An 18,673-nucleotide genomic window follows, 5' to 3' on the forward strand; every position below is an offset into this window, starting at 1 on the left:
TCAGCTATTTTTTTTTTTTTACAGTAGGCTATTTCAGTGTTACCGATATGGCTCCAATTACGTATGACTGTATGCCTCAGTGTGCATCGGAAAACTTGCTTAAAAAGAAAGTCTGTCATAAACCAATCGAATGCAAAGGCGGTGGTCATTGTGTGTTTTAATTGGGCCATAAGTGCCTTACCTCGTCCAATCGTATAGCAGTACAGAAAAACCTTGGCAGACATTGCCGGTTGCCTCGTTTGCCTTTGTCCTGATTGGTGGAGACTGCCTGCTTCATGAGACTGGGGAATCCTTGGATTTCTACGCTGCCCTATTCCGACGGCAACTTACAGTCTGTCACTACTGTAGCTAAAGCTGAAACTTTGGCCTAGGGCCAGTAACTCTCTTTTTTTTTTTTCTTTTTTTTTGTCATTTGATTATATCTGACCAGTCCCTAAAAAACAGATCTTCCAAAGGGCAGGACTACTGCTCGCCCGTTTGTGGGGAGTTGGTTTTTCCGTCTTTCTTGCCCAGCCCATTGGACCTTTCTCTGAACGAAATCGCAGTCCTTCTGAAGAAGCAAGTATGGTGGTAAGTAGTTGACTATATTTGAAAAGTGCAAAATTGTGCAATATTGGAGAAAGCTTGTTACATCGTTGCACATATTTTTTGAGCGATATTTGCCGGTGTTCCGCTGATTGCACTGCAGAATGCTTAGCCTACGTTAAATTAACGCATTTCTGTCACTTCGATAGCTACTGTAAGGTTACAGTAAGTTAGCAGTATCCCTGAATATCTCTTGCATTTCCCTCTGTCTAGCAATGTAGCTCGCTGGCCAGATGCCCCAGATTGGCTTGCGATGACTCATGCTGAGGGAATAACGTTACTTGGTAAAAGTCAGCAGAACGCCAACAAAAATCTCACAAGCAAGGCTGTGAGCCTTCTGCAAGGCTGGCGCGTCGTTCATTTCTCTCAAGGCTTTATGTGCGATTGCATAGCCACACAATGTCAACTTCACTGCGTTGTGGTAACGTGCATTGTTCATTTGCACTCTGTTACTTGTTCCAGGTATTGGTGCTATTGGCAATGACAAGGTTAAGGAAAAAATCGATACGCATATGAGGTCTTTTAAGGTAATCTTAGTCATGGTAATTGGCTAATTTAGACAATTAACAGTATGTGGAATTTCCTTTGTTGCTTGACAAATTGGCAGGCATGGACAGGTACAGGGTTTTTACAGATTGCGCTGCCCTATATTTAGACTCTAAAAAGATGAAGTCATACCCAGCCTGCAGTTGTAAGTGTTTCTGCATCGGCGCGACCGGCTTGAATTGCAGATGAATCTAAATGGATTCGGTGACAAATGTGTACGTTATTGCTCTGTTAAAATGACCGCTTTATGTGTGACAACATTTGCTTTGCATTTTTATACAGAAATATGCAGAAACTCATTTTTCTTGCAGCGTCCTCTCCTGGGTTGAATACCCAGACACTGCAGTCCCGGAAGTGTCACTGAGGACAATTATGGTAAGACACTACCGTCGTTTTTCAAGCTATGCAAATATATTCATGAAAGTGGCATTCAGACTGTCAAACCGCAAGTCTGAAAGGCACAGATGTGAATACACAATTTGACAGTTATGAATAACTGACCTCATTCTTCACTGATGCCCTTCGCTATATGATTGACTATGAATCATGTTTCCTTTGTGTGAAGTGCCTCTTATCTTGGGGATTTTGACACGGCTGAAAATGATATTGACTCAAATTTGGATCTATAGGTTTCTGCAACCATTCTTTAAGAATGCAGGAGACCTTATATTGCAGGTCTTTCTCAAATCTGTTTAGGTTTTTGTCAGTAAGGCCATTTCATGTTGTCAGCTCATGTTCATTTGTTAGATATAGGGAGGTTGCTAATATTACCCTCCCAAAGCAAGACATATTTAATTAGATGCTGCTTCCTATCCATAAAGCTAACTAGGATAAGGTCTTTGAACCTATAGGTTTCTGCAACTGTTATTTAAGAGTGCAGGGGACCTTACTACAGGTCTTTCTGAAATAGGTTTGGGCTTTTCTCATAAAGCCAATTTATTCTCATGTTATCATCTCATGTTAAGTTGTAATATTTAGGGTTGGCTACACAGCCACAGGTTAAGATTAGTCCTGGACTAAATTGAGATTTGTCAGGAGAATATCCATTGGAGATTGAATTTAATCTAAGACTATGCTTAACCAGTGTCTGTGAAACCGGCACATAGTGCTGGTGCCAATATTAGCATCCAAAGCAAGCCATTTAATTCCTGACCATGCAACTAGGATAAGGCCTTGGAACTTTGGAGATGATGCACTCATCCCTTCACAAAGCCTTGGTGAAGCATTCTGTGGAAATGATACATAAAGTCATGTAAACATTGAATGAACACCACACACTGGCCTTTTGCAAGCACTGATACCTGCATAAATCCCACCGATAACCGCATCATTAGGCATGTGAATTATATATCATTTATATGCCTATCTCCACTTATTGTCATGTCTAATCCGTATTTAATCTGCTTGTTCTTTAGATTCCAGCTTAAGTGTCCAGCTAAAACCAGCAATGGAGGATTCCCTGAGGTATGTGGGTCTTGATAGGGGGTGAGAGGGCTATTTGCATTGAAGCTATTTCTATAATTCTAGTTCTAGTTCTATGGGAGCATTGTCCCATTACTTCACTACCAGTTATTTACACCTCAAGGGTAGTTTAATAGCGTTAAGCTTTTATTGAAGCTTATACATTTTGTTACACATTTACAGCAATTTTATTTCTATTCTGAAGTAATGCAAGTAAATTGGTGGGAGGATTTGACTCATTCTTGGGTCCTGATACTTTGTCCTCTTATGACCTTTCCCCTTTTGGGACTGCTCATGAAGAATCTCAATGCAGGAATGCTGATCTGGGATCAGAATTGTATTTTAGAGCATAATGCATAAGATTAGGATGTGGGCATGCAGAACCATATCCTGGATCAGCACTCCTATTCAGAGATATTGAATACAAGCCCTGGCCTTAAGTGTTGGCCTCAGAGCATAAGCTGCATAGTCTCACCACAAAATGACAATAACAACACAACAAAAAACAGTGAAAATCGTGAGGTTACATGTGAACCTTTCTAAAAGATTCCTTCGATATGCTATGAACAGCTGTACAAAATGTGTCATTATAAAACACACCACAGCGTAGGATCATGATCTTGTTTTTGTCATGTTCATGTTTTTACAGCGATGGCTGCAGGGCACCGTTGCTGGCCCGATTCAGTAACTTTATATCAACATTCCTGTCTCCAGACGTGGGTTAAATATGTCTGCACCCGAACCAGCAAAAGGAAAAGAAAAACAAAAAAACAACAAACAAAAAAAGGCATCCTCCTGCATGTTTTCCCTGAGTCATGTACCTTTTGTGTGTTTTGATTGATTTTTATTATGTGGGTTAATCGCAACATTGGGGATATATTCTCCTTTTATGTATTCGTGATCAACAATGCAAAGATGTAGTACAGATTTTAAGCATTATGCATAATGGTTACAGGGGAAGAATCAGCATCCTTGCCTCCTGGCACTCTAACATGTCCGCAACCAAAACCAACACATTAAGAAAAAAGGTTTCCTGCTCCATGCGTGTGTTTTCTTGAATCATCCATTCTGATCAGCTTTTATGTGTGGGTGTTGGCAAGGTCATGACATTGGGGATGTTTTCTACTTTTTCACATTTGTAATGAATAACATGTAGGTATATTAGGGACTCTAAGCCTTGATGATGCACAATTTTTGAATTAAACATCAAAACAACACAAAACATTTTGCGATGGACCAGAGGAACCGTACTGCTCATCTCTGTTTACAGACTCCACAGGTGGCTCTTGAAGGCCTAACCATCTTTGAGAAGAATGTCTTCCACTTACCACACCCAAACAGTTCAAACAGTTTCGATGTGTTTATATTTTCTTTGCATATTCTTGACAGAGTTTTGCTAAGGCTGAGAGTCCCCTCTTTCCAGTAAGGTACTAATGGCTAGGTATTTTTATTTGTTTTTAAGCTTTGCTAGTATAATTCTATGTTAGCCATGTATGCCACAATGTATAGCGTAGCTGTAGAAATGCATTGTTTCCTTGTGGTAAGTGATTGAGATGCTGCCACGGATTTGAGACACTGATGAATGGTGCTATTTTGGAATTTTTAAAATCGGCTCCTTGGAAAGGTAGCTCCGATGGTATTTCTTTTAGTTTTATTTTTCGTGTTTTAAGAGGGTTTGGGTTTCTTTGTTAGGTGGTCGTAACTTGGTGTGGATTGACTTTGATTTTCTGTTGCTTTCTGTGTGGCTTTCTCAAAAAAGAAAAAACGGCAGCTGCAAGATCAAGCCTGAAAAAAAGTGGGGATAGGAGCAATCACAAAACTGCAGCCTCGGTACCATTTCCCTTTAATAGCTAGCTATCCAATATATTTACACTTTCTGCACTTTCTAATTTTCATCATCATTTTGCCTTCATGCCTATTACTGTACTGAAACAGGAGTGTGTGAGTGTTTGCCCTCTTGGATCTAATTGAACTATTACAAATGGATAATTGGTGAGATACTCTAACCAATCAAATTCTGAGAGAGGGAGAATGCATGATGTCTACTTGCATGCTTACATGACGTGTGCATAAGTATGAAAGGCAAATTCAAGTTCTTTGGAATTGGGCTACAGGTATATGCAACAACACATGCTACAACACTGTAAACACTGGTTATGGAGGTATCTTGCATACGGTTTACACCGAAGGGATGTAATGTAAAAAGATTTTTCTCCTTTATTTCAGTGATCTGCTAAGATTTTCAGTAAATGATAGACAATAAGTGAAGTGCTGTTATAGCTTTGCCACAGCATGTATTTAAAGATGATTGTTTTGGAGATTGATATATTCGTATTTATGTTGGCATGGAAACAAAAATTAAATGCGTAGTTGCTAGCTACCTGTATACTGTAATCCAATTAATTTTAGGATTTAAATTCCAGTTTTGCTCATTGTTAAACGTTGGTGGTTTTCACATTGCATCACATCAGAATGTTCAAATCTATCGGTTCCCCCTGTTCTAGTCAGTGTAGTTGCAATTGTTGTGGCATTCGTTTACAGTGATTAAAATCTTAAAATTATTAGAACATGAGTTTCATTTAAAAACTAGATATATTAAAAAGGAATGGTTATGTTGTACAATAAATAAATGGAGCACATACATAAGCCTTTTAAACATTTCTTATAATGGTTTTTACACTAGGATACTGCATAGGTATGGGTTTTTGTCCCACGATGTCATACTTCGGGATATCCATACGATTCCATACATTCGACAACATGACTACAAGTGTGTATAGTGCCCCATAACTGTGCCTGATAAACAAAACCTAAACTGTTATATCAGATATGTTACAATATCTGTCAAAGGACATTACAGTCTCCAAATAAACCGATGCGTGGCAGGAATATTAACAATAAAGGGACAATCTTTTCTCACGTCTTAAATCGGTTCTGCTATTATGCTTTAATAATGTACTTTTAACAATGAAAATACTCACAAATTAGGAGAAAATAAAATAAAAACGATGCTTATTTTTCACAACTAAATTTATACTGAAGGAATATTGTTTAGCAGTTTTGTCTTTGCCTCCTTAATCTGTACCCTCTACAATTGTAATATGATAACCAACTTGAAAGCCCACATTAGGTTATTGTAGGTTGTCTTATTTTACCCTGGTACAGAACTTTCTAGCTGTTTTTTTATTTTATCCCTTTTTGTATTTCCTATTTGCTGCATGTCTTGTCCTCTCATTAATTTTCTATCTGAAATTAATACTTTTCCCTGTTAACGTAGCTGTTTTGTACATAGCAAGTGACAGCATTAAACAAGTTTGGCGTCAGTCTGTTTACTATAGGTATATATACTGTTGATATAGACTATTATATTTACGACTGTATAATCGATAAACACCAGCTTTGTAAGTATTGCAAGTCCAGATATATTTGTGCACTAAACATGTTGTACATTATCTGGGGCTGTTGCTCCTATAATGTGATTTGTAGGTGTAAAAATGCATGTGCAAATGAACCGTACAATTCAAGTTTTGTTGACTGAGGAGAACTGATGTTCTTCTCTTTGTGAGGGTTTTTGTGACCATTTGGGCTCAGTTGATCAGGTTTTTATTGTTAGTGGTCTGAATTTGAGATTTGTCTTTTGTGAAATAGGTGTTGTTAGAACCCTGTCTGAGCAACTAAAATGATAAAGAAAACAGTTGTTTCAAAGCTTGCTCATGTTTATTAGTTCAATTAATTCAGCCTTAAAATGAGCTGTTCAATCAATAGTTTGTTGCCCATAGCTGTGGACTGAACAGTTGAGTGAATCAAAACCAACCTGAATCAATTAAGACATGTCTTGAGGCATATATTAACTAACGTTAAGGTGTATTTAAGTCATGTTTACATCATTTTGATATATTTTTAGTAATCTATATAATCTTATAATCTATAGTATAGTAATCTGAAGTAATCTTCAGTCACTAGAGACATTTTTAGATATTACGTTTTATCATGTAAGTACCATATCCTAACAATTAGAACATGAAGGTAGAAACATGTACAAAAAGAGGCTACAATCAAATTAAATCCATCAGTATTCAGTTGTTAACTCAAGCAAGCTTAATAATATTAAGAAAGTTGGACATCAGGACTAAATTTAGACATCTAGCCACTTCAGTTTGTATTGGTTTTATAGCAGGTAACACTGCTATATAACTATATTTGAAGGTGTTGGATTAATGTGATGGTAACAGCTTAATGGTTGTGATTTTATTGAAAAGAAATCACATAAAAGGCTTGCAATTATCTCTGGACTTACAGTATGTTATTTCTAATAGTAATAATGCACTACAAGTATACCATGTATTTTGTCAATTGCAGTAGTTCAATAAATATGCAAGGTCTTAAATGTGTCTGGCATTTCTTATTCTTTCAGGCCATCACTATAACTTATGGATGTAATTCTGCGCACAGCTACTACTTTCAATCTCTTTTCAAATTTAATGTAGTCTTCAAGGTACAATAGGTAACATTTTTGTGTTAAAACACTGTTAATCCCTTCCTATCATTGAAAAAGCCTCACAGACATGTTGACTCACCCTCTGCCTGTTTTTATAGTCCTTATATTTGGGTTTTAAAATATACAATTGATGGACCAGCACTCTGTACCAAAACATTGTACAGCTGTACAATAATTCTCTATAAAGCTCATTGGTTGAAAAATTGGTTCTAATTGCCACAGACAATGGCGTGGGGGGGTTCAATGTCAGCGTGTTCACAGAGAAGGGGGAGGGATGAACTGTGTTGTGGTTTGAAGACGTTTGTTTCTGCAATTCCTCTCCTGACCGTTAGAAGTCTGAAATTAGAAGTCTGCTGGTTTGAAGGTAATTTTGGACTTCTAGCGGTCAGGAGAGGAATTGCAGCGACAAATATGCTCAAACCACAACACTTTTTATCCCACCCCTTCTCTGTGAACACGCTGAAGTTGAAACACCATTGGGCCTCTCTGTGCGGAGTTTGCATGTTCTCCCTGTGTCTGCGTGGGTTTCTTCCGGGAACTCCGGTTTCCTCCCACAGTCCAAAGACATGCAGGTTAGGCTGATTGGAGAGTCTAAATTGCCCATAGGTATGAGTGTGTGACTGAATGGTGTGTGTGCCCTGCGATGGACTGGCAACCTGTCCAGGGTGTATTCCTGCCTTTCGCCCAATGTATGCTGGGAAAGACTCCAGCCCCCCTGCGACCCTGTTCAGGATAAGCGGGTTAGGATAATTAATGAATGAATGAAGATTAGACTACATGATGTGGACTTAACAGTAGTATTAACACTACGATGAACAAGAAAATGTAAACAACCTGTTTGTAGAATCCATTGAACTTATCCATTGAACAGCAAACAAAAAAAGAAGTCTGTTCTGAAATGGTAGGTACTTACTGTATATAAACCAGGAGGCATGCAACAAAGGACTGAGATACTTACTCCACAGAGATTGTAAAATAAGTATGTCAGACATTAGATGGTTGTATGAAAATGCCAGACTAGTCTGCTGGTAGAACTTGTCCATTCAAAGACATGGTAAACATGATAATCCTGTGGCAGATATCAAGGCCACAGGACAAAATTTCTCAACCACAGAGAAAGCCCATTGCACCCTCTAGTGGATGCTTGGTAAATAGTCCCTGAAAGGAGCCCAGTTCACCACCAAATGTTGTCCAGGACTTGCTTATGCCTTCTTGTTTGGCCATGCTGCATCACACAAGTATTATATTAGCACTGCTGAGCACAAGGGAAATTTTTTTTCATATATAAACGGGATGGTAAACAAGACTGGGCTAACCTTATACAGTTATACAGTTATATTGAAGTAATAGGTGATATTGACATTTTATTAACCCCCCCCCCCCCCCCCCCCCGCACTTTGTAACGAATATTCCATCAGTGTATCCTTAAACGGTGGTCAATAGTAATTAATAAATCAAAAGGATTCTTCAATTGAGTAATACATGATAACTTGACTGGTCTTACCACTGGAGGGTGCAAGTGTGCTTAATTTATGCAGAATATTAAATTTAACAGAAAATGACATAGTAAATGCATTTGTTTGTTAGTTCATATTTGACAAAAATATTTTAGGATGTTTTCCCGTATATGCCTTCAAAAGACTGAAATGGCTGTGATCTCGAAAAGCACGGTAGCAGCACAGATTTTTAGATTTTTTAGATGTATTTTGGAATATGCACCTTTGGTGATTGGTGCTTTATTGCTATTAAAATGTCACCTGGGTATAGTGTAATGCATTGTAGAAAAAAAATATATTTGAGAAGTTGTATCTCAAGCAGAGCACACTGACAGAAACTGGCAGCTTGGTCTGAAACCTATCCCAACCCCTATCTTAGTCATGTTTTCCTCTTTATTCTATTCAGACTATTAAAATACTTGGTAAATGGTAAATGGTTGGCATTTATATAGCGCCTTTATCCAAAGCGCTGTACAATTGATGCTTCTCATTCACCCATTCATACACACACTCACACACCGACGGCGATTGGCTGCCATGCAAGGCGCTGACCAGCTCGTCAGGAGCATTTGGGGGTTAGGTGTCTTGCTCAGGGACACTTCGTCACAGCCGGAGGGGATTGAACCGGCAACCCCGACTGCCAGACGACTGCTCTTACTGCCTTCGCCATGTCGCTTATGGTGTTGTAAATAATAGTCTTAGTGTGACCCTTGAATAAAACATTTTTACAACCTAAGGCACTTCAACAACAAAATGGTAATCAGACAGAAGCCCACCTGGGCTACGGTTGCGGTTCCATAATGGCTGCTCTTCCTGCTAGCACCACCAGGTGAGTTCAGTTCATTCAGAGCGCAGCTGCTGCTGCCTGCAACAGGCAGCTGATTCACATCCTTCACACTCCCATGAGCTTTACTTTAATAAATCTCTGTTAATAATTCCCACACAATTTTGTTTTTTTGTCACTGGTCCTCCAGTATGTATGCTGGCACATTTAGGTGCTCTGTATTTTAGATTTACGTTTCTCACCTACACTATGCATTGCTTATATTGCATAGTAGGGCCTGCCAATCCATCATTCATAGCACAGCTACGTACTGTGTTGTATGTGCCTCCGAGCCTGGGAAGTCATTCTGGGTAAACATGGAATTAAATCAAATGAATAAACAATCATAATAATGGGGGTGATAAAATATACATAGCTGGTTCATTCCTGCATTAGCATTGGCGGTTTACTAGTTAATTATTTACCTATAATACAATGGGAGTGGAAGCATACGACTTAACCCTCTCATTATGTTTGGGATCAATTTGACCCCATTTAGTGTTTGACATCTCTTAAAAATCAGTTCATATAAAAGCGGTCATAAAATCTTACGTAATAGGAGTCATAACTGAATTAAACAAATCATTCAATTTCATTTATTTGTTTTGACAGGAAGTCCTTTCAGGTCAAGAACATGCATTCCAGGGAAAACTGGATTATACTTAAAACCCATAATCAGGTTGAGAGAGACATGAATGCATTCATGTGTCCATCAAACAAACAATTAACAAATAAATAACAAATAAATAAATAGGTTCACTGATGTATAGTGAGGCGGCACGGATGGTGCAGTGGGTAGCACTGCCGCCTCACAGCAAGGAGGTCCTGGGTTCGAATCCCCGTCGGCCGGGGCCTCTCTGTGTGGAGTTTGCATGTTCTCCCCGTGTCTGCGTGGGTTTCCTCCCGGTACTCCGGTTTCCCCCCACAGTCCAAAGACATGCAGGTAAGGCTGATTGGAGAGTCTAAATTGCCCGTAGGTATGAGTGTGTGAGTGAAGGGTGCATGTGCCCTGCGATGGACTGGCGACCTGTCCAGGGTGTATTCCTGCCTTTCGGCCAATGTATGCTGGGATAGGCCCTGATCAGGATAAGTGGGTTCAGATAATGGATGGATGGATGGATGGATGATGTATAGTGGAGCCACCTCATGTAGAACAGGGGCGGGCAGCTCTAGTCCTGGAGCATTGGTGCTGCAACCAGTTACCTTGGCTCAATTATAATAATAATTAACCCTCCTATTATGTTTGTGGTCAATTTGACCCCATTCAGTGTTTGACATCTCTTAGAAACTAGTTAACCTTTTTTTCACCTTGATACTGTATGATTTTTTAAAATGTTCAATTAATGGTGAGATGAAATAGTAAACATGCAATAAACATAATGACATGTTTTCAGAAGTCCTGTAACAACTTGCTTCTCACAGATTTTCCATATTTATGGATAAAAGGCTTGTCATTTGGGAGACAATATTAGGATGCCACACAAATCTAGGATGACCTCCCAGACAGTGGATAGGGTGGACCAGTAAGCCATCAATATTAGGAGTGGGCGAAGTGTATTGTATTTTTTTTGCCAAAAGCCAGCTTGTGTTTCATATGAGGGAGTTTGAGCTCATCCATTGTTTAATGTCAGAGAGGAATTCAGTCAAAGTTGGGGCAGGGGGAAGGGGGTAGGGGGTGGGGGTGATGAGGAGGAGGGGGGAGTGGAAGGAGGAGGAGGGGGGGGGGGGGGGGTGTCATGAAGTCAGTTGATGAAGATCCCATTCAGAGCCTGGCTGTTGCCCAGGTATCAGGCTGTATAACTGGAGGGGACATTTCAATACGACTGACATATACAGTTGGGAATTGTTAAATACTGCCTTAAAGACTGTAACCACTGTGTTAAATTCAAGCCTTTTGCTCAGTGGCTTAGTCCTAGCCTCCACTAATGAGGTCTTGTTGGGAACATGGCCCCACAGTGAATAGCCTGTAATGATTCTTGCAGTTAAATTCAACAGCCTATTCAGCTGCTATTCAGAAGCAAAGCATACGAAGAGTGGTCCAGTGTCAGCCCCGATGTGAAATGCCGCTATCGGACACAAAAGCCCCGAGACACTAAAGCTCTTTCCCAGTTCACATTCAGTCGTAATTTTAAGTTCTTGCAGATAAAATATGGTGGATAAAATCAATAACAAATGATCAATACCGTCTTCATTTTACAGAAATAAAATGCCACTATTTGTATTCAGTATTTTGGTGGTAGAAGCTGTGCTGAGCAAAGATATTTCTAAGAGATTCTCTGCTAAAGGACAGCTCTGGATAGTTTTAGATACATACCCGTAACATTCTCTGGCTATGTATAGCGTTTCTTTGCCCTAACTACACAGCATTGATTTTAGAAAGCTGTGTGCAAATCAAAAGACGTCTCAAAAGCTTTCCCAGTGTTCACGCATGCGCGCATTGGTAGCATTCAAGACATCAATATGGCGTAGCGGAGGAGTGGGACCTCAGCGAGGTGTTTGGGGGAAAAATCGGAGACAGACAAAGTAAGAAAGTTTCGCTCAAGGTAATTCAGAGGTGGTACAGAAGTTATTTGGGGGTATATTATTTTCTCTTAGATGGGCGAAAGCAGTATTCTAACAATTTCCTTCGGATGCATGAGGTGTTTACAAAAGTAAAAAAGGGGGACAGCTATCTTATGAGTATTAACATTGGCTAGCTCTAGCTAGCTAGCAACGGTAGCTCCTCGTCCTAGGCTAGTTAATGTTAAAAAGGTTAAAGTTAACTTTGCTGTGCTAACTATACCTGATCTGTTACGTTTACACTATTGTCACCATGTAGCTTTGGAAAGTTGGAAACACTTTTGAGCTTCAATGTAGATCATATCCTGGCAATATAATTTACATTTAGGAAAATCTAACTTGAGCATAATTGCAAGCGACATGTAAGGTAAGTTTTATCGTTAGTCGAGTTGTTAAACTATCTAGTTAGCTTGCTAACTTCATCGACAAACTAGCTAACTTAGCTAGCCAGTAGCAATGATCAATGTAGGCTTGACGAGCAAGCCAGCGATGCATTTTCGTTAGAAAATATATATGATCGCTTAAAGTGTAGTTAGCTAGCTAATATTATCAACCTGTAGCTGGGTAACTTTGCGAACTAAATTTGCTTTACCTCCGGTTTACGATTTTCTGCCTTATCCTAACATCTAGACTACGAGAACAAGCAAAGAATGTATCTTCCGTCACTTGTTATTGTGTTTAGGTAGAGGAAGTTCAGGGAAAAAACTCTTCACTTGGACTAATGACTGTTCATTGCCCTGTGTAACAGTGTGTGTGTGTGTGTGTGTGTGTGTGTGTGTGTGTGTGTGTGTGTGTGTGTGGGGGGGGAAACATGCTGGAACAACATTTATCACTTTTACCTTTTCTTTTTCTACGTGCATTTTGTTCTGTGACAAACCAAATCGATGTCAAAATTCAAATTGATTTGTTGAACTTCAGGAAAGTTTGCTAGATCTTTCAGTCTCTCGGGTGCGACATTGTTCTGCTTCCTTGTATAACTGTACTTTGTCCCTGGCAAATACAGTACACACGTTATTGAGCTGGGACTGTAAAATGATAATGGCTAAGCCACAATATTTCTCTTTGTGTGCTGGTTTCAAATTGAATATACACAAGAGTAAACCATTGTTTAAATGTGATCTTGCATAGCTCTGGACCACGCTCATATCCTGTTCCCATAATTCCTGCCCTTGTGGAAAGGGAGGGACTGTGTTGGAAAAGGAAGTCGCAGGATATATGAAATTACTGTGGAATTCTGGTATGTAGCTAATGATTGTTTTTGGGAGAAAGGAGAATGGAAGATTGGTTGAACTTATGTTCAAATTGGAATTCTAGAAACCCAGAAACTGTGAAGCTTACATCCTTTAGCTTGCGTATAAGCAGATGTGTTTATAGCAGATGTGTTTATTAATAATGTGGCATAGAACCGGAATATTAAGCTTATGCTATGCTATCATTACACTGGTCATGTAATGATAGCATATGAGATTGATCTGACCGATATTAATAATCAAATTAAGCCACAACTTAGATCTTTGTCAGTTTTAAATATTCAAGTTCAATCTATCAGAAGTAGGCTAGGTGTTGGATATACTGGAAGAGGATGGAACTATTAAACATGCTTTTAGCAGTGCTGAAAAGCACAGAACCTAGAATTTCTTCATTGGGCCCCTGAAAAAGCCTGCCTTAATGGTTTTAGATGACACGCTGTCGAAAGCTGTTGAGATCTTCAGTCTGGGTGAAGCCGATTACAGAGTGCTCTGGTTATTCCCCCCCACCCCCACTACATCAGAGGAATTTATGGTATTAAAAATTCTGACAGATTTGCTGTTCTTTGAGAGAGGCTGAGTAGAAAACTGAAACCAGTGGAACTGAACACCACTGCAGACACCACAATGAAGCGATACAAGTATGATCCAGTTACATGAATGTCCTTTTCAATGTGCTTTTGGCCAGGTCAGCTTTTCTGTAAAACTGCAGCATTAGCTTATGTCGTTGACTTTAAAAAAAGAAGAAGCTTTTGTTATTTTGTAAAATATCTGGTTTTTAATCTTTATATTTTTTATTTTATGTTTGATATTATATTTAAAAAATGCATTGAATTATATAATGTGAAAAAAGACACTAAAAAGACAAATGCAAAATATGTTCCAATCATTGTTTTATACCAAAGACTATCATTAGCCACATTTTTGATTCGACTTAGTATATGTAAATGTTGCTGTAAATTGAGGTCCTGTTTGAACTGATCAAAACATGTCAAGACCTTGCAGTAACTAGTCAACAACTCAACAACCAACCTTTTTCTGGCCAGACCCAAATTTGGCATTGTATAATTTGTGAGTAAATGATCTATTTGACTTTGTTTTCCTTGTGGCTGTTCTGAACCAAAATATCTAATAGACTTAGCAGTTTGGAAGTCATACACCAGGTGTTGCTGATGTAGTAAGCCATAAAAAATTGCCGAGCGGCATGTTTTGAATGACCATAAAAAAAGAATTCTGAACTGTATTAAGTAAATCAGAGTATATGTTTTCCCCAATTTCCGCTCTCAAGTCACTTTCGGTGACATCCCCTTTTTTTTATCTCTAGAACGACAAATCCAATTGGGCTAATGTTCTCTATTGCATAGATAAAGAACATTTACACAAAGTTTGTGCAAAATTGGAGTGCTTACCTCCCCACACCCTCTGGTTGATTTCTCACATAATGGCCCACTTGCCCAGCTCAGACGCATGTGATATCCGTTGTTATCTTGTAACACTACAGGGTCAAGCTCGCACCACAGAAACACAGTTTCTTCCTGTAGGCCTGATGTCTTGCTGAGGCCTGACCTGTGGGGAGCACTGGCGAGCAAGATGTGCTGTAACACTAGCCAACTGAAACCTTCCCATCCCATGGTGCCTAAGAGCCAGGGCTGCCAGGTACAGCCTGGCACGGCCTCTGCCATCATGTTCTGTATTAGGGATGGGCATGGTTAACCGGTTTATCGAAATGGACTCTTCAACTAAATGGCCAACATCTTTTAAAAAAACAAACATTTTTTATCCTGAATTATTGCAGTAGCCATAATTAGCTTAGCTCACAAAGAAATGAAATGTAAATGTTTTTAAGACTGTTTTGATTCAAGTTGTGGGTAGCCTACAGCCGGTCGGAGAATTTCGGAGTAGCCAAATTAACATGATTGCGGCACCAATGACTGGAAAGCACAGCGGAATTGGCTATGGCAAGCAACATTTTGAAGAGGATAATATGTACAAACTGCAGTGTAAAATGTCGCATTCAACGTAGGTTCAACAACTATGTCATATAATAAGTGACAAAAGCACCATGACAAATCTGTAGATGAAGGAAACCGATAGTGAATCTGCAATTGTAAGAGCCAGAAATTACCAGCATGCAAGATCATTACAGCACAGGTTGTAAAGGAACAGACTACAGCTAAGATAAAGATTGCAGTCTGTAACGTTACTTTGTCACCGAAGGCTGAACTTTTTGCTGTCTGTAATGTTACTAAGGCACCAAAGGGGACATACATGACTGTAAGATGTTGATGGGCGGGAAATTAAAACAGTTGTGTTGCAAGCTCACTGCATAGATAAGAGGCACACGGACGAAAACACCAAAGTTCATCTTAGATCTGATTAGAATCAATGAGAATGATACTTCAAGTGTTTGACAAGTTGAGTTCAAGTCTTGACACAAACGATCTTTCCCAAAACAACTGGATTGGATATTGCGATCGCGGACCATGGCTGGGATTTGAATACACTAGTGTCCTTGAACTGTAGACTAGCCATAAATGTGGTAACTGGTTGCTGGTTGCATCTCCATCCAAACAAGCAACATTTCTTAAAACCAGTCGAAAACCGCAAACCCAAAACGATTTTTTCACTTTGGGGGAAAAAAAACAAAAAAAACAAAAAAAAAAAAACAGTTGCGTATCAGCGGGCAGGTAGCCTATGTTGTTTCGTGCTATTCATCAGGTAGTGTCCTATAGTTACAATATCTGTTCTTCAGTGAGTAGCCTATTACTTAATATCTTGTTAATGATGTTTAGATTTGCCATTTTCTTGCAATCATCCCTTATCAGTGTCATGCCTTCAAGATACTAGGAAATATTACCGGTGATGCACTGCTATAGACGTATGTTGTCTTTTGTACAACCATAAATTCATTCAGTAATTTTTGACCCATTCTTTCAGTTTTATTCCTGAAATGCCCCTGTTGTGCAGGTTAATCGATTGCATTTTGCCAGTTAACAGAACCATGAACATACTGACAATGCACATCCCTGCCCTGTATTCAGTATCAGATTGTGGACCCCATCTGTGCACTAGAACAGGGCCTTACCAGGATGAGCCACCCAGCAGCCCTTTATGGTTTTAGGTACTTCCCATTTTTGAGTAAAAAAAAAAAAGAAAAAGGTTCCAGGATGCTAACCAGTTTGTGGAAGTATTGCTTGGCAGATACCTTCACAACAAAATCAATTTTAATTAAGGAAAGTGGTCCAGCATTTTTATTTGTCATTTAAAATTTGAATTTCCACCACAGCACAACATTTAGCTCATTTAATAGATCAAGGCGTAATCGATCAATTTTTGGTGTGGCTGGCCAAAGCAATCTCTGTGCAGAGGTATCAACGGTGAAAGGTGCAAATTGTATGAGTAGAGGTATACGTCATAATGATGTGAAGAATTAAAATGGGTGAATAATTTGGATTCACTTTAAAGAGAGATTCAGGATGTGCACTGTGTGGCTGTTTTTGTATTTTGTATTTTTTTTAATGAGGGTCCACTGTCCTTGGATGTGGTGGGCTGTACGCACGGGCTGTACGCACGGGCTGTATCCGCAGTATGAATACAAGAGCGCATTAGCAGGGTATACTAGAGACCACACTGAAATCGCTGAAGAATGTCGGCCAAACCCTAGACACATCGACACTACTAAAGAAAATGTGTACTATTGCTAAATATGTTGCTAGCTAGCAAGCTTCATCATGTTTGATTCCATATTTGAATCAAAGGGACTTGGCTAATGTCACCTTACTGCTAGTTGAGTTTTCCTACTGCTGCAATACGCAATGCTAGGTAACAAGCATGCCGTGTTCCAGCATCATATTACTGCCTCTACTTGAGACACATTATATTGCCACATATAGGCTGCCGTCGACATATTACTGCCAGTAATAAACAATGTAACGCATCACTGGCAGTAATGTGTTATATTTAAAGTGCACGTTTGCGTTTTTTGCCGATACGTCTGTCTTTATTCCAGTAAAATGACACGACAAGTAGGTTGATTCACTGTTGATGCATCGTTTAGAAAAGCAATGCAGTACTTGCTTTTTTTACTGGAATGAACAAAGGACGAGCGTGATATTTTTGTCATAATTTATTGAAATGTGGATGTGGAGAATATCCCCATCAGCTCTCGAATGAGGGGATGTCCGTGAATGTCAACTGTACATTTCTCCTTGCCTGGTTTTAACGCCTTTGTCTCCTAGGCTCTCCCCCATTCTCTCTCACCACCGGTATTCCACAAAAACGTATGTTCTTGACGGATTTGTTATGACAGCCAAATATTACACAAGTTGTGACCGTGTCTGAAGTGGCTTGCCCTTAGTCAACTGCATAAACCATAGTTCAAATTCCAATCATAGTTTATGTTAAACCCATGCAATTTGCCCCACTGAAGTGGCATTTTCGTTTAAGTTCTACTAAAAGTGAACTGACTGGGACACATGAACCTAGATTTTCTTTCATTAGAGTCTTTAGTATCTCGCTTGTTAGAGATTAATATTACCCTCTCTGCTGGCCAAGTAGTAATGCCCAGCACAGTTTGTATTCTCTAAGTGACTGCCTGTGATGGGCATTGCCTGATGTCTTACCAATGGGCTGTGAGTGCCTGCCTGTTGAGGTCTTTAGTAAAGCAGGTAACTGGCGGAAGTGCAGTTGTTTGGCGCTTCATCTCTGTCTAGTAGAGTTAGCTTGGCTAGTTCGCTAGTAAGCACAGTGAACTGTAGGAAAGCGAAGGTTCGTAGCAGGTCACCATGACAACATTCCCTGATGATGTAACCCTCACATTCAAAAGAACGTTGTTGCCCTTGACTAGAGGTAATTTCGTTTTTTTCTGACTGGTAATGCGTTCGTTCAACAAATATTTGGACGAATGAGAGGCCGCGGTTCAAATCCCACCTTGGACTCGGGCAAAATCTCTCTCGTTACATCTGCACTCTGTATGGAGAGCTGGCTGAGAGCTCATTTTAGTCTGGAGGACAGCTACTCTTCTACAAGTCAAAAGTTCATGGTGTAATTCCCCTGCAGGACTTTCCATGGTCATTCTTAGATCGGTATGTTTCGTGCTTCTCATAGTTTTGATAAATTTTGTAATGATTATTGTTAAAGTAGTTCTTGATGATTCCATATTTGCAAGACATATTTCTGTCTTCATGGTGGCTGTACCCTGGCTTAACGCATCTGAATGTCAGTTATTCAGTCCTACCAGGGATATTTCCGTGGAATCTGCTTAACACACACCAACTGTTTTGAAATTTGCCATTTCCCAGGCTTTGTGAATAATTCCACCCTATTCAGATCATTATTCAACCATGTCATCTGCAGTACCCCAAACGGACCCGATAAGAAAACAATCCCCAGAATCCCTTTCCAAGGCTTTCAGTATCACGTCCACTGAAGGAAACAAAAGGTTTCATCCTGGAATGTG

General features: G+C 39.5%; 1 protein-coding gene and 1 long non-coding RNA gene across 4 annotated transcripts in view; both read left to right on the forward strand.

The window, feature by feature from the left end:
- The first annotated feature begins 327 nt into the window (after positions 1–327).
- LOC133140699 (uncharacterized) lies at positions 328–6,979 on the forward strand. The gene is made up of 4 exons (XR_009710026.1): positions 328–570; positions 1,443–1,506; positions 2,547–2,595; positions 3,242–6,979. It is a non-coding gene; the product is annotated as an uncharacterized LOC133140699 (long non-coding RNA).
- A 4,872-nt stretch (positions 6,980–11,851) lies between these two features.
- Positions 11,852–18,673, forward strand: part of LOC133140059 (adenomatous polyposis coli protein-like) — a 46,267-nt gene continuing 39,445 nt past the window's right edge. For 2 of the 3 annotated variants that reach the window (XM_061259602.1, XM_061259604.1), the window contains exon 1: positions 11,878–11,952. The gene's annotated coding sequence lies outside the window, so the exon portion shown is untranslated. Of the gene's footprint in view, positions 11,953–18,673 lie in introns of all 3 variants that reach the window. The other variant, XM_061259603.1, reaches the window with a different exon arrangement.

The sequence above is a fragment of the Conger conger genome, chromosome 11 (assembly GCF_963514075.1).
Source record: "Conger conger chromosome 11, fConCon1.1, whole genome shotgun sequence".
Taxonomy (NCBI): Eukaryota; Metazoa; Chordata; class Actinopteri; order Anguilliformes; family Congridae; genus Conger; species Conger conger.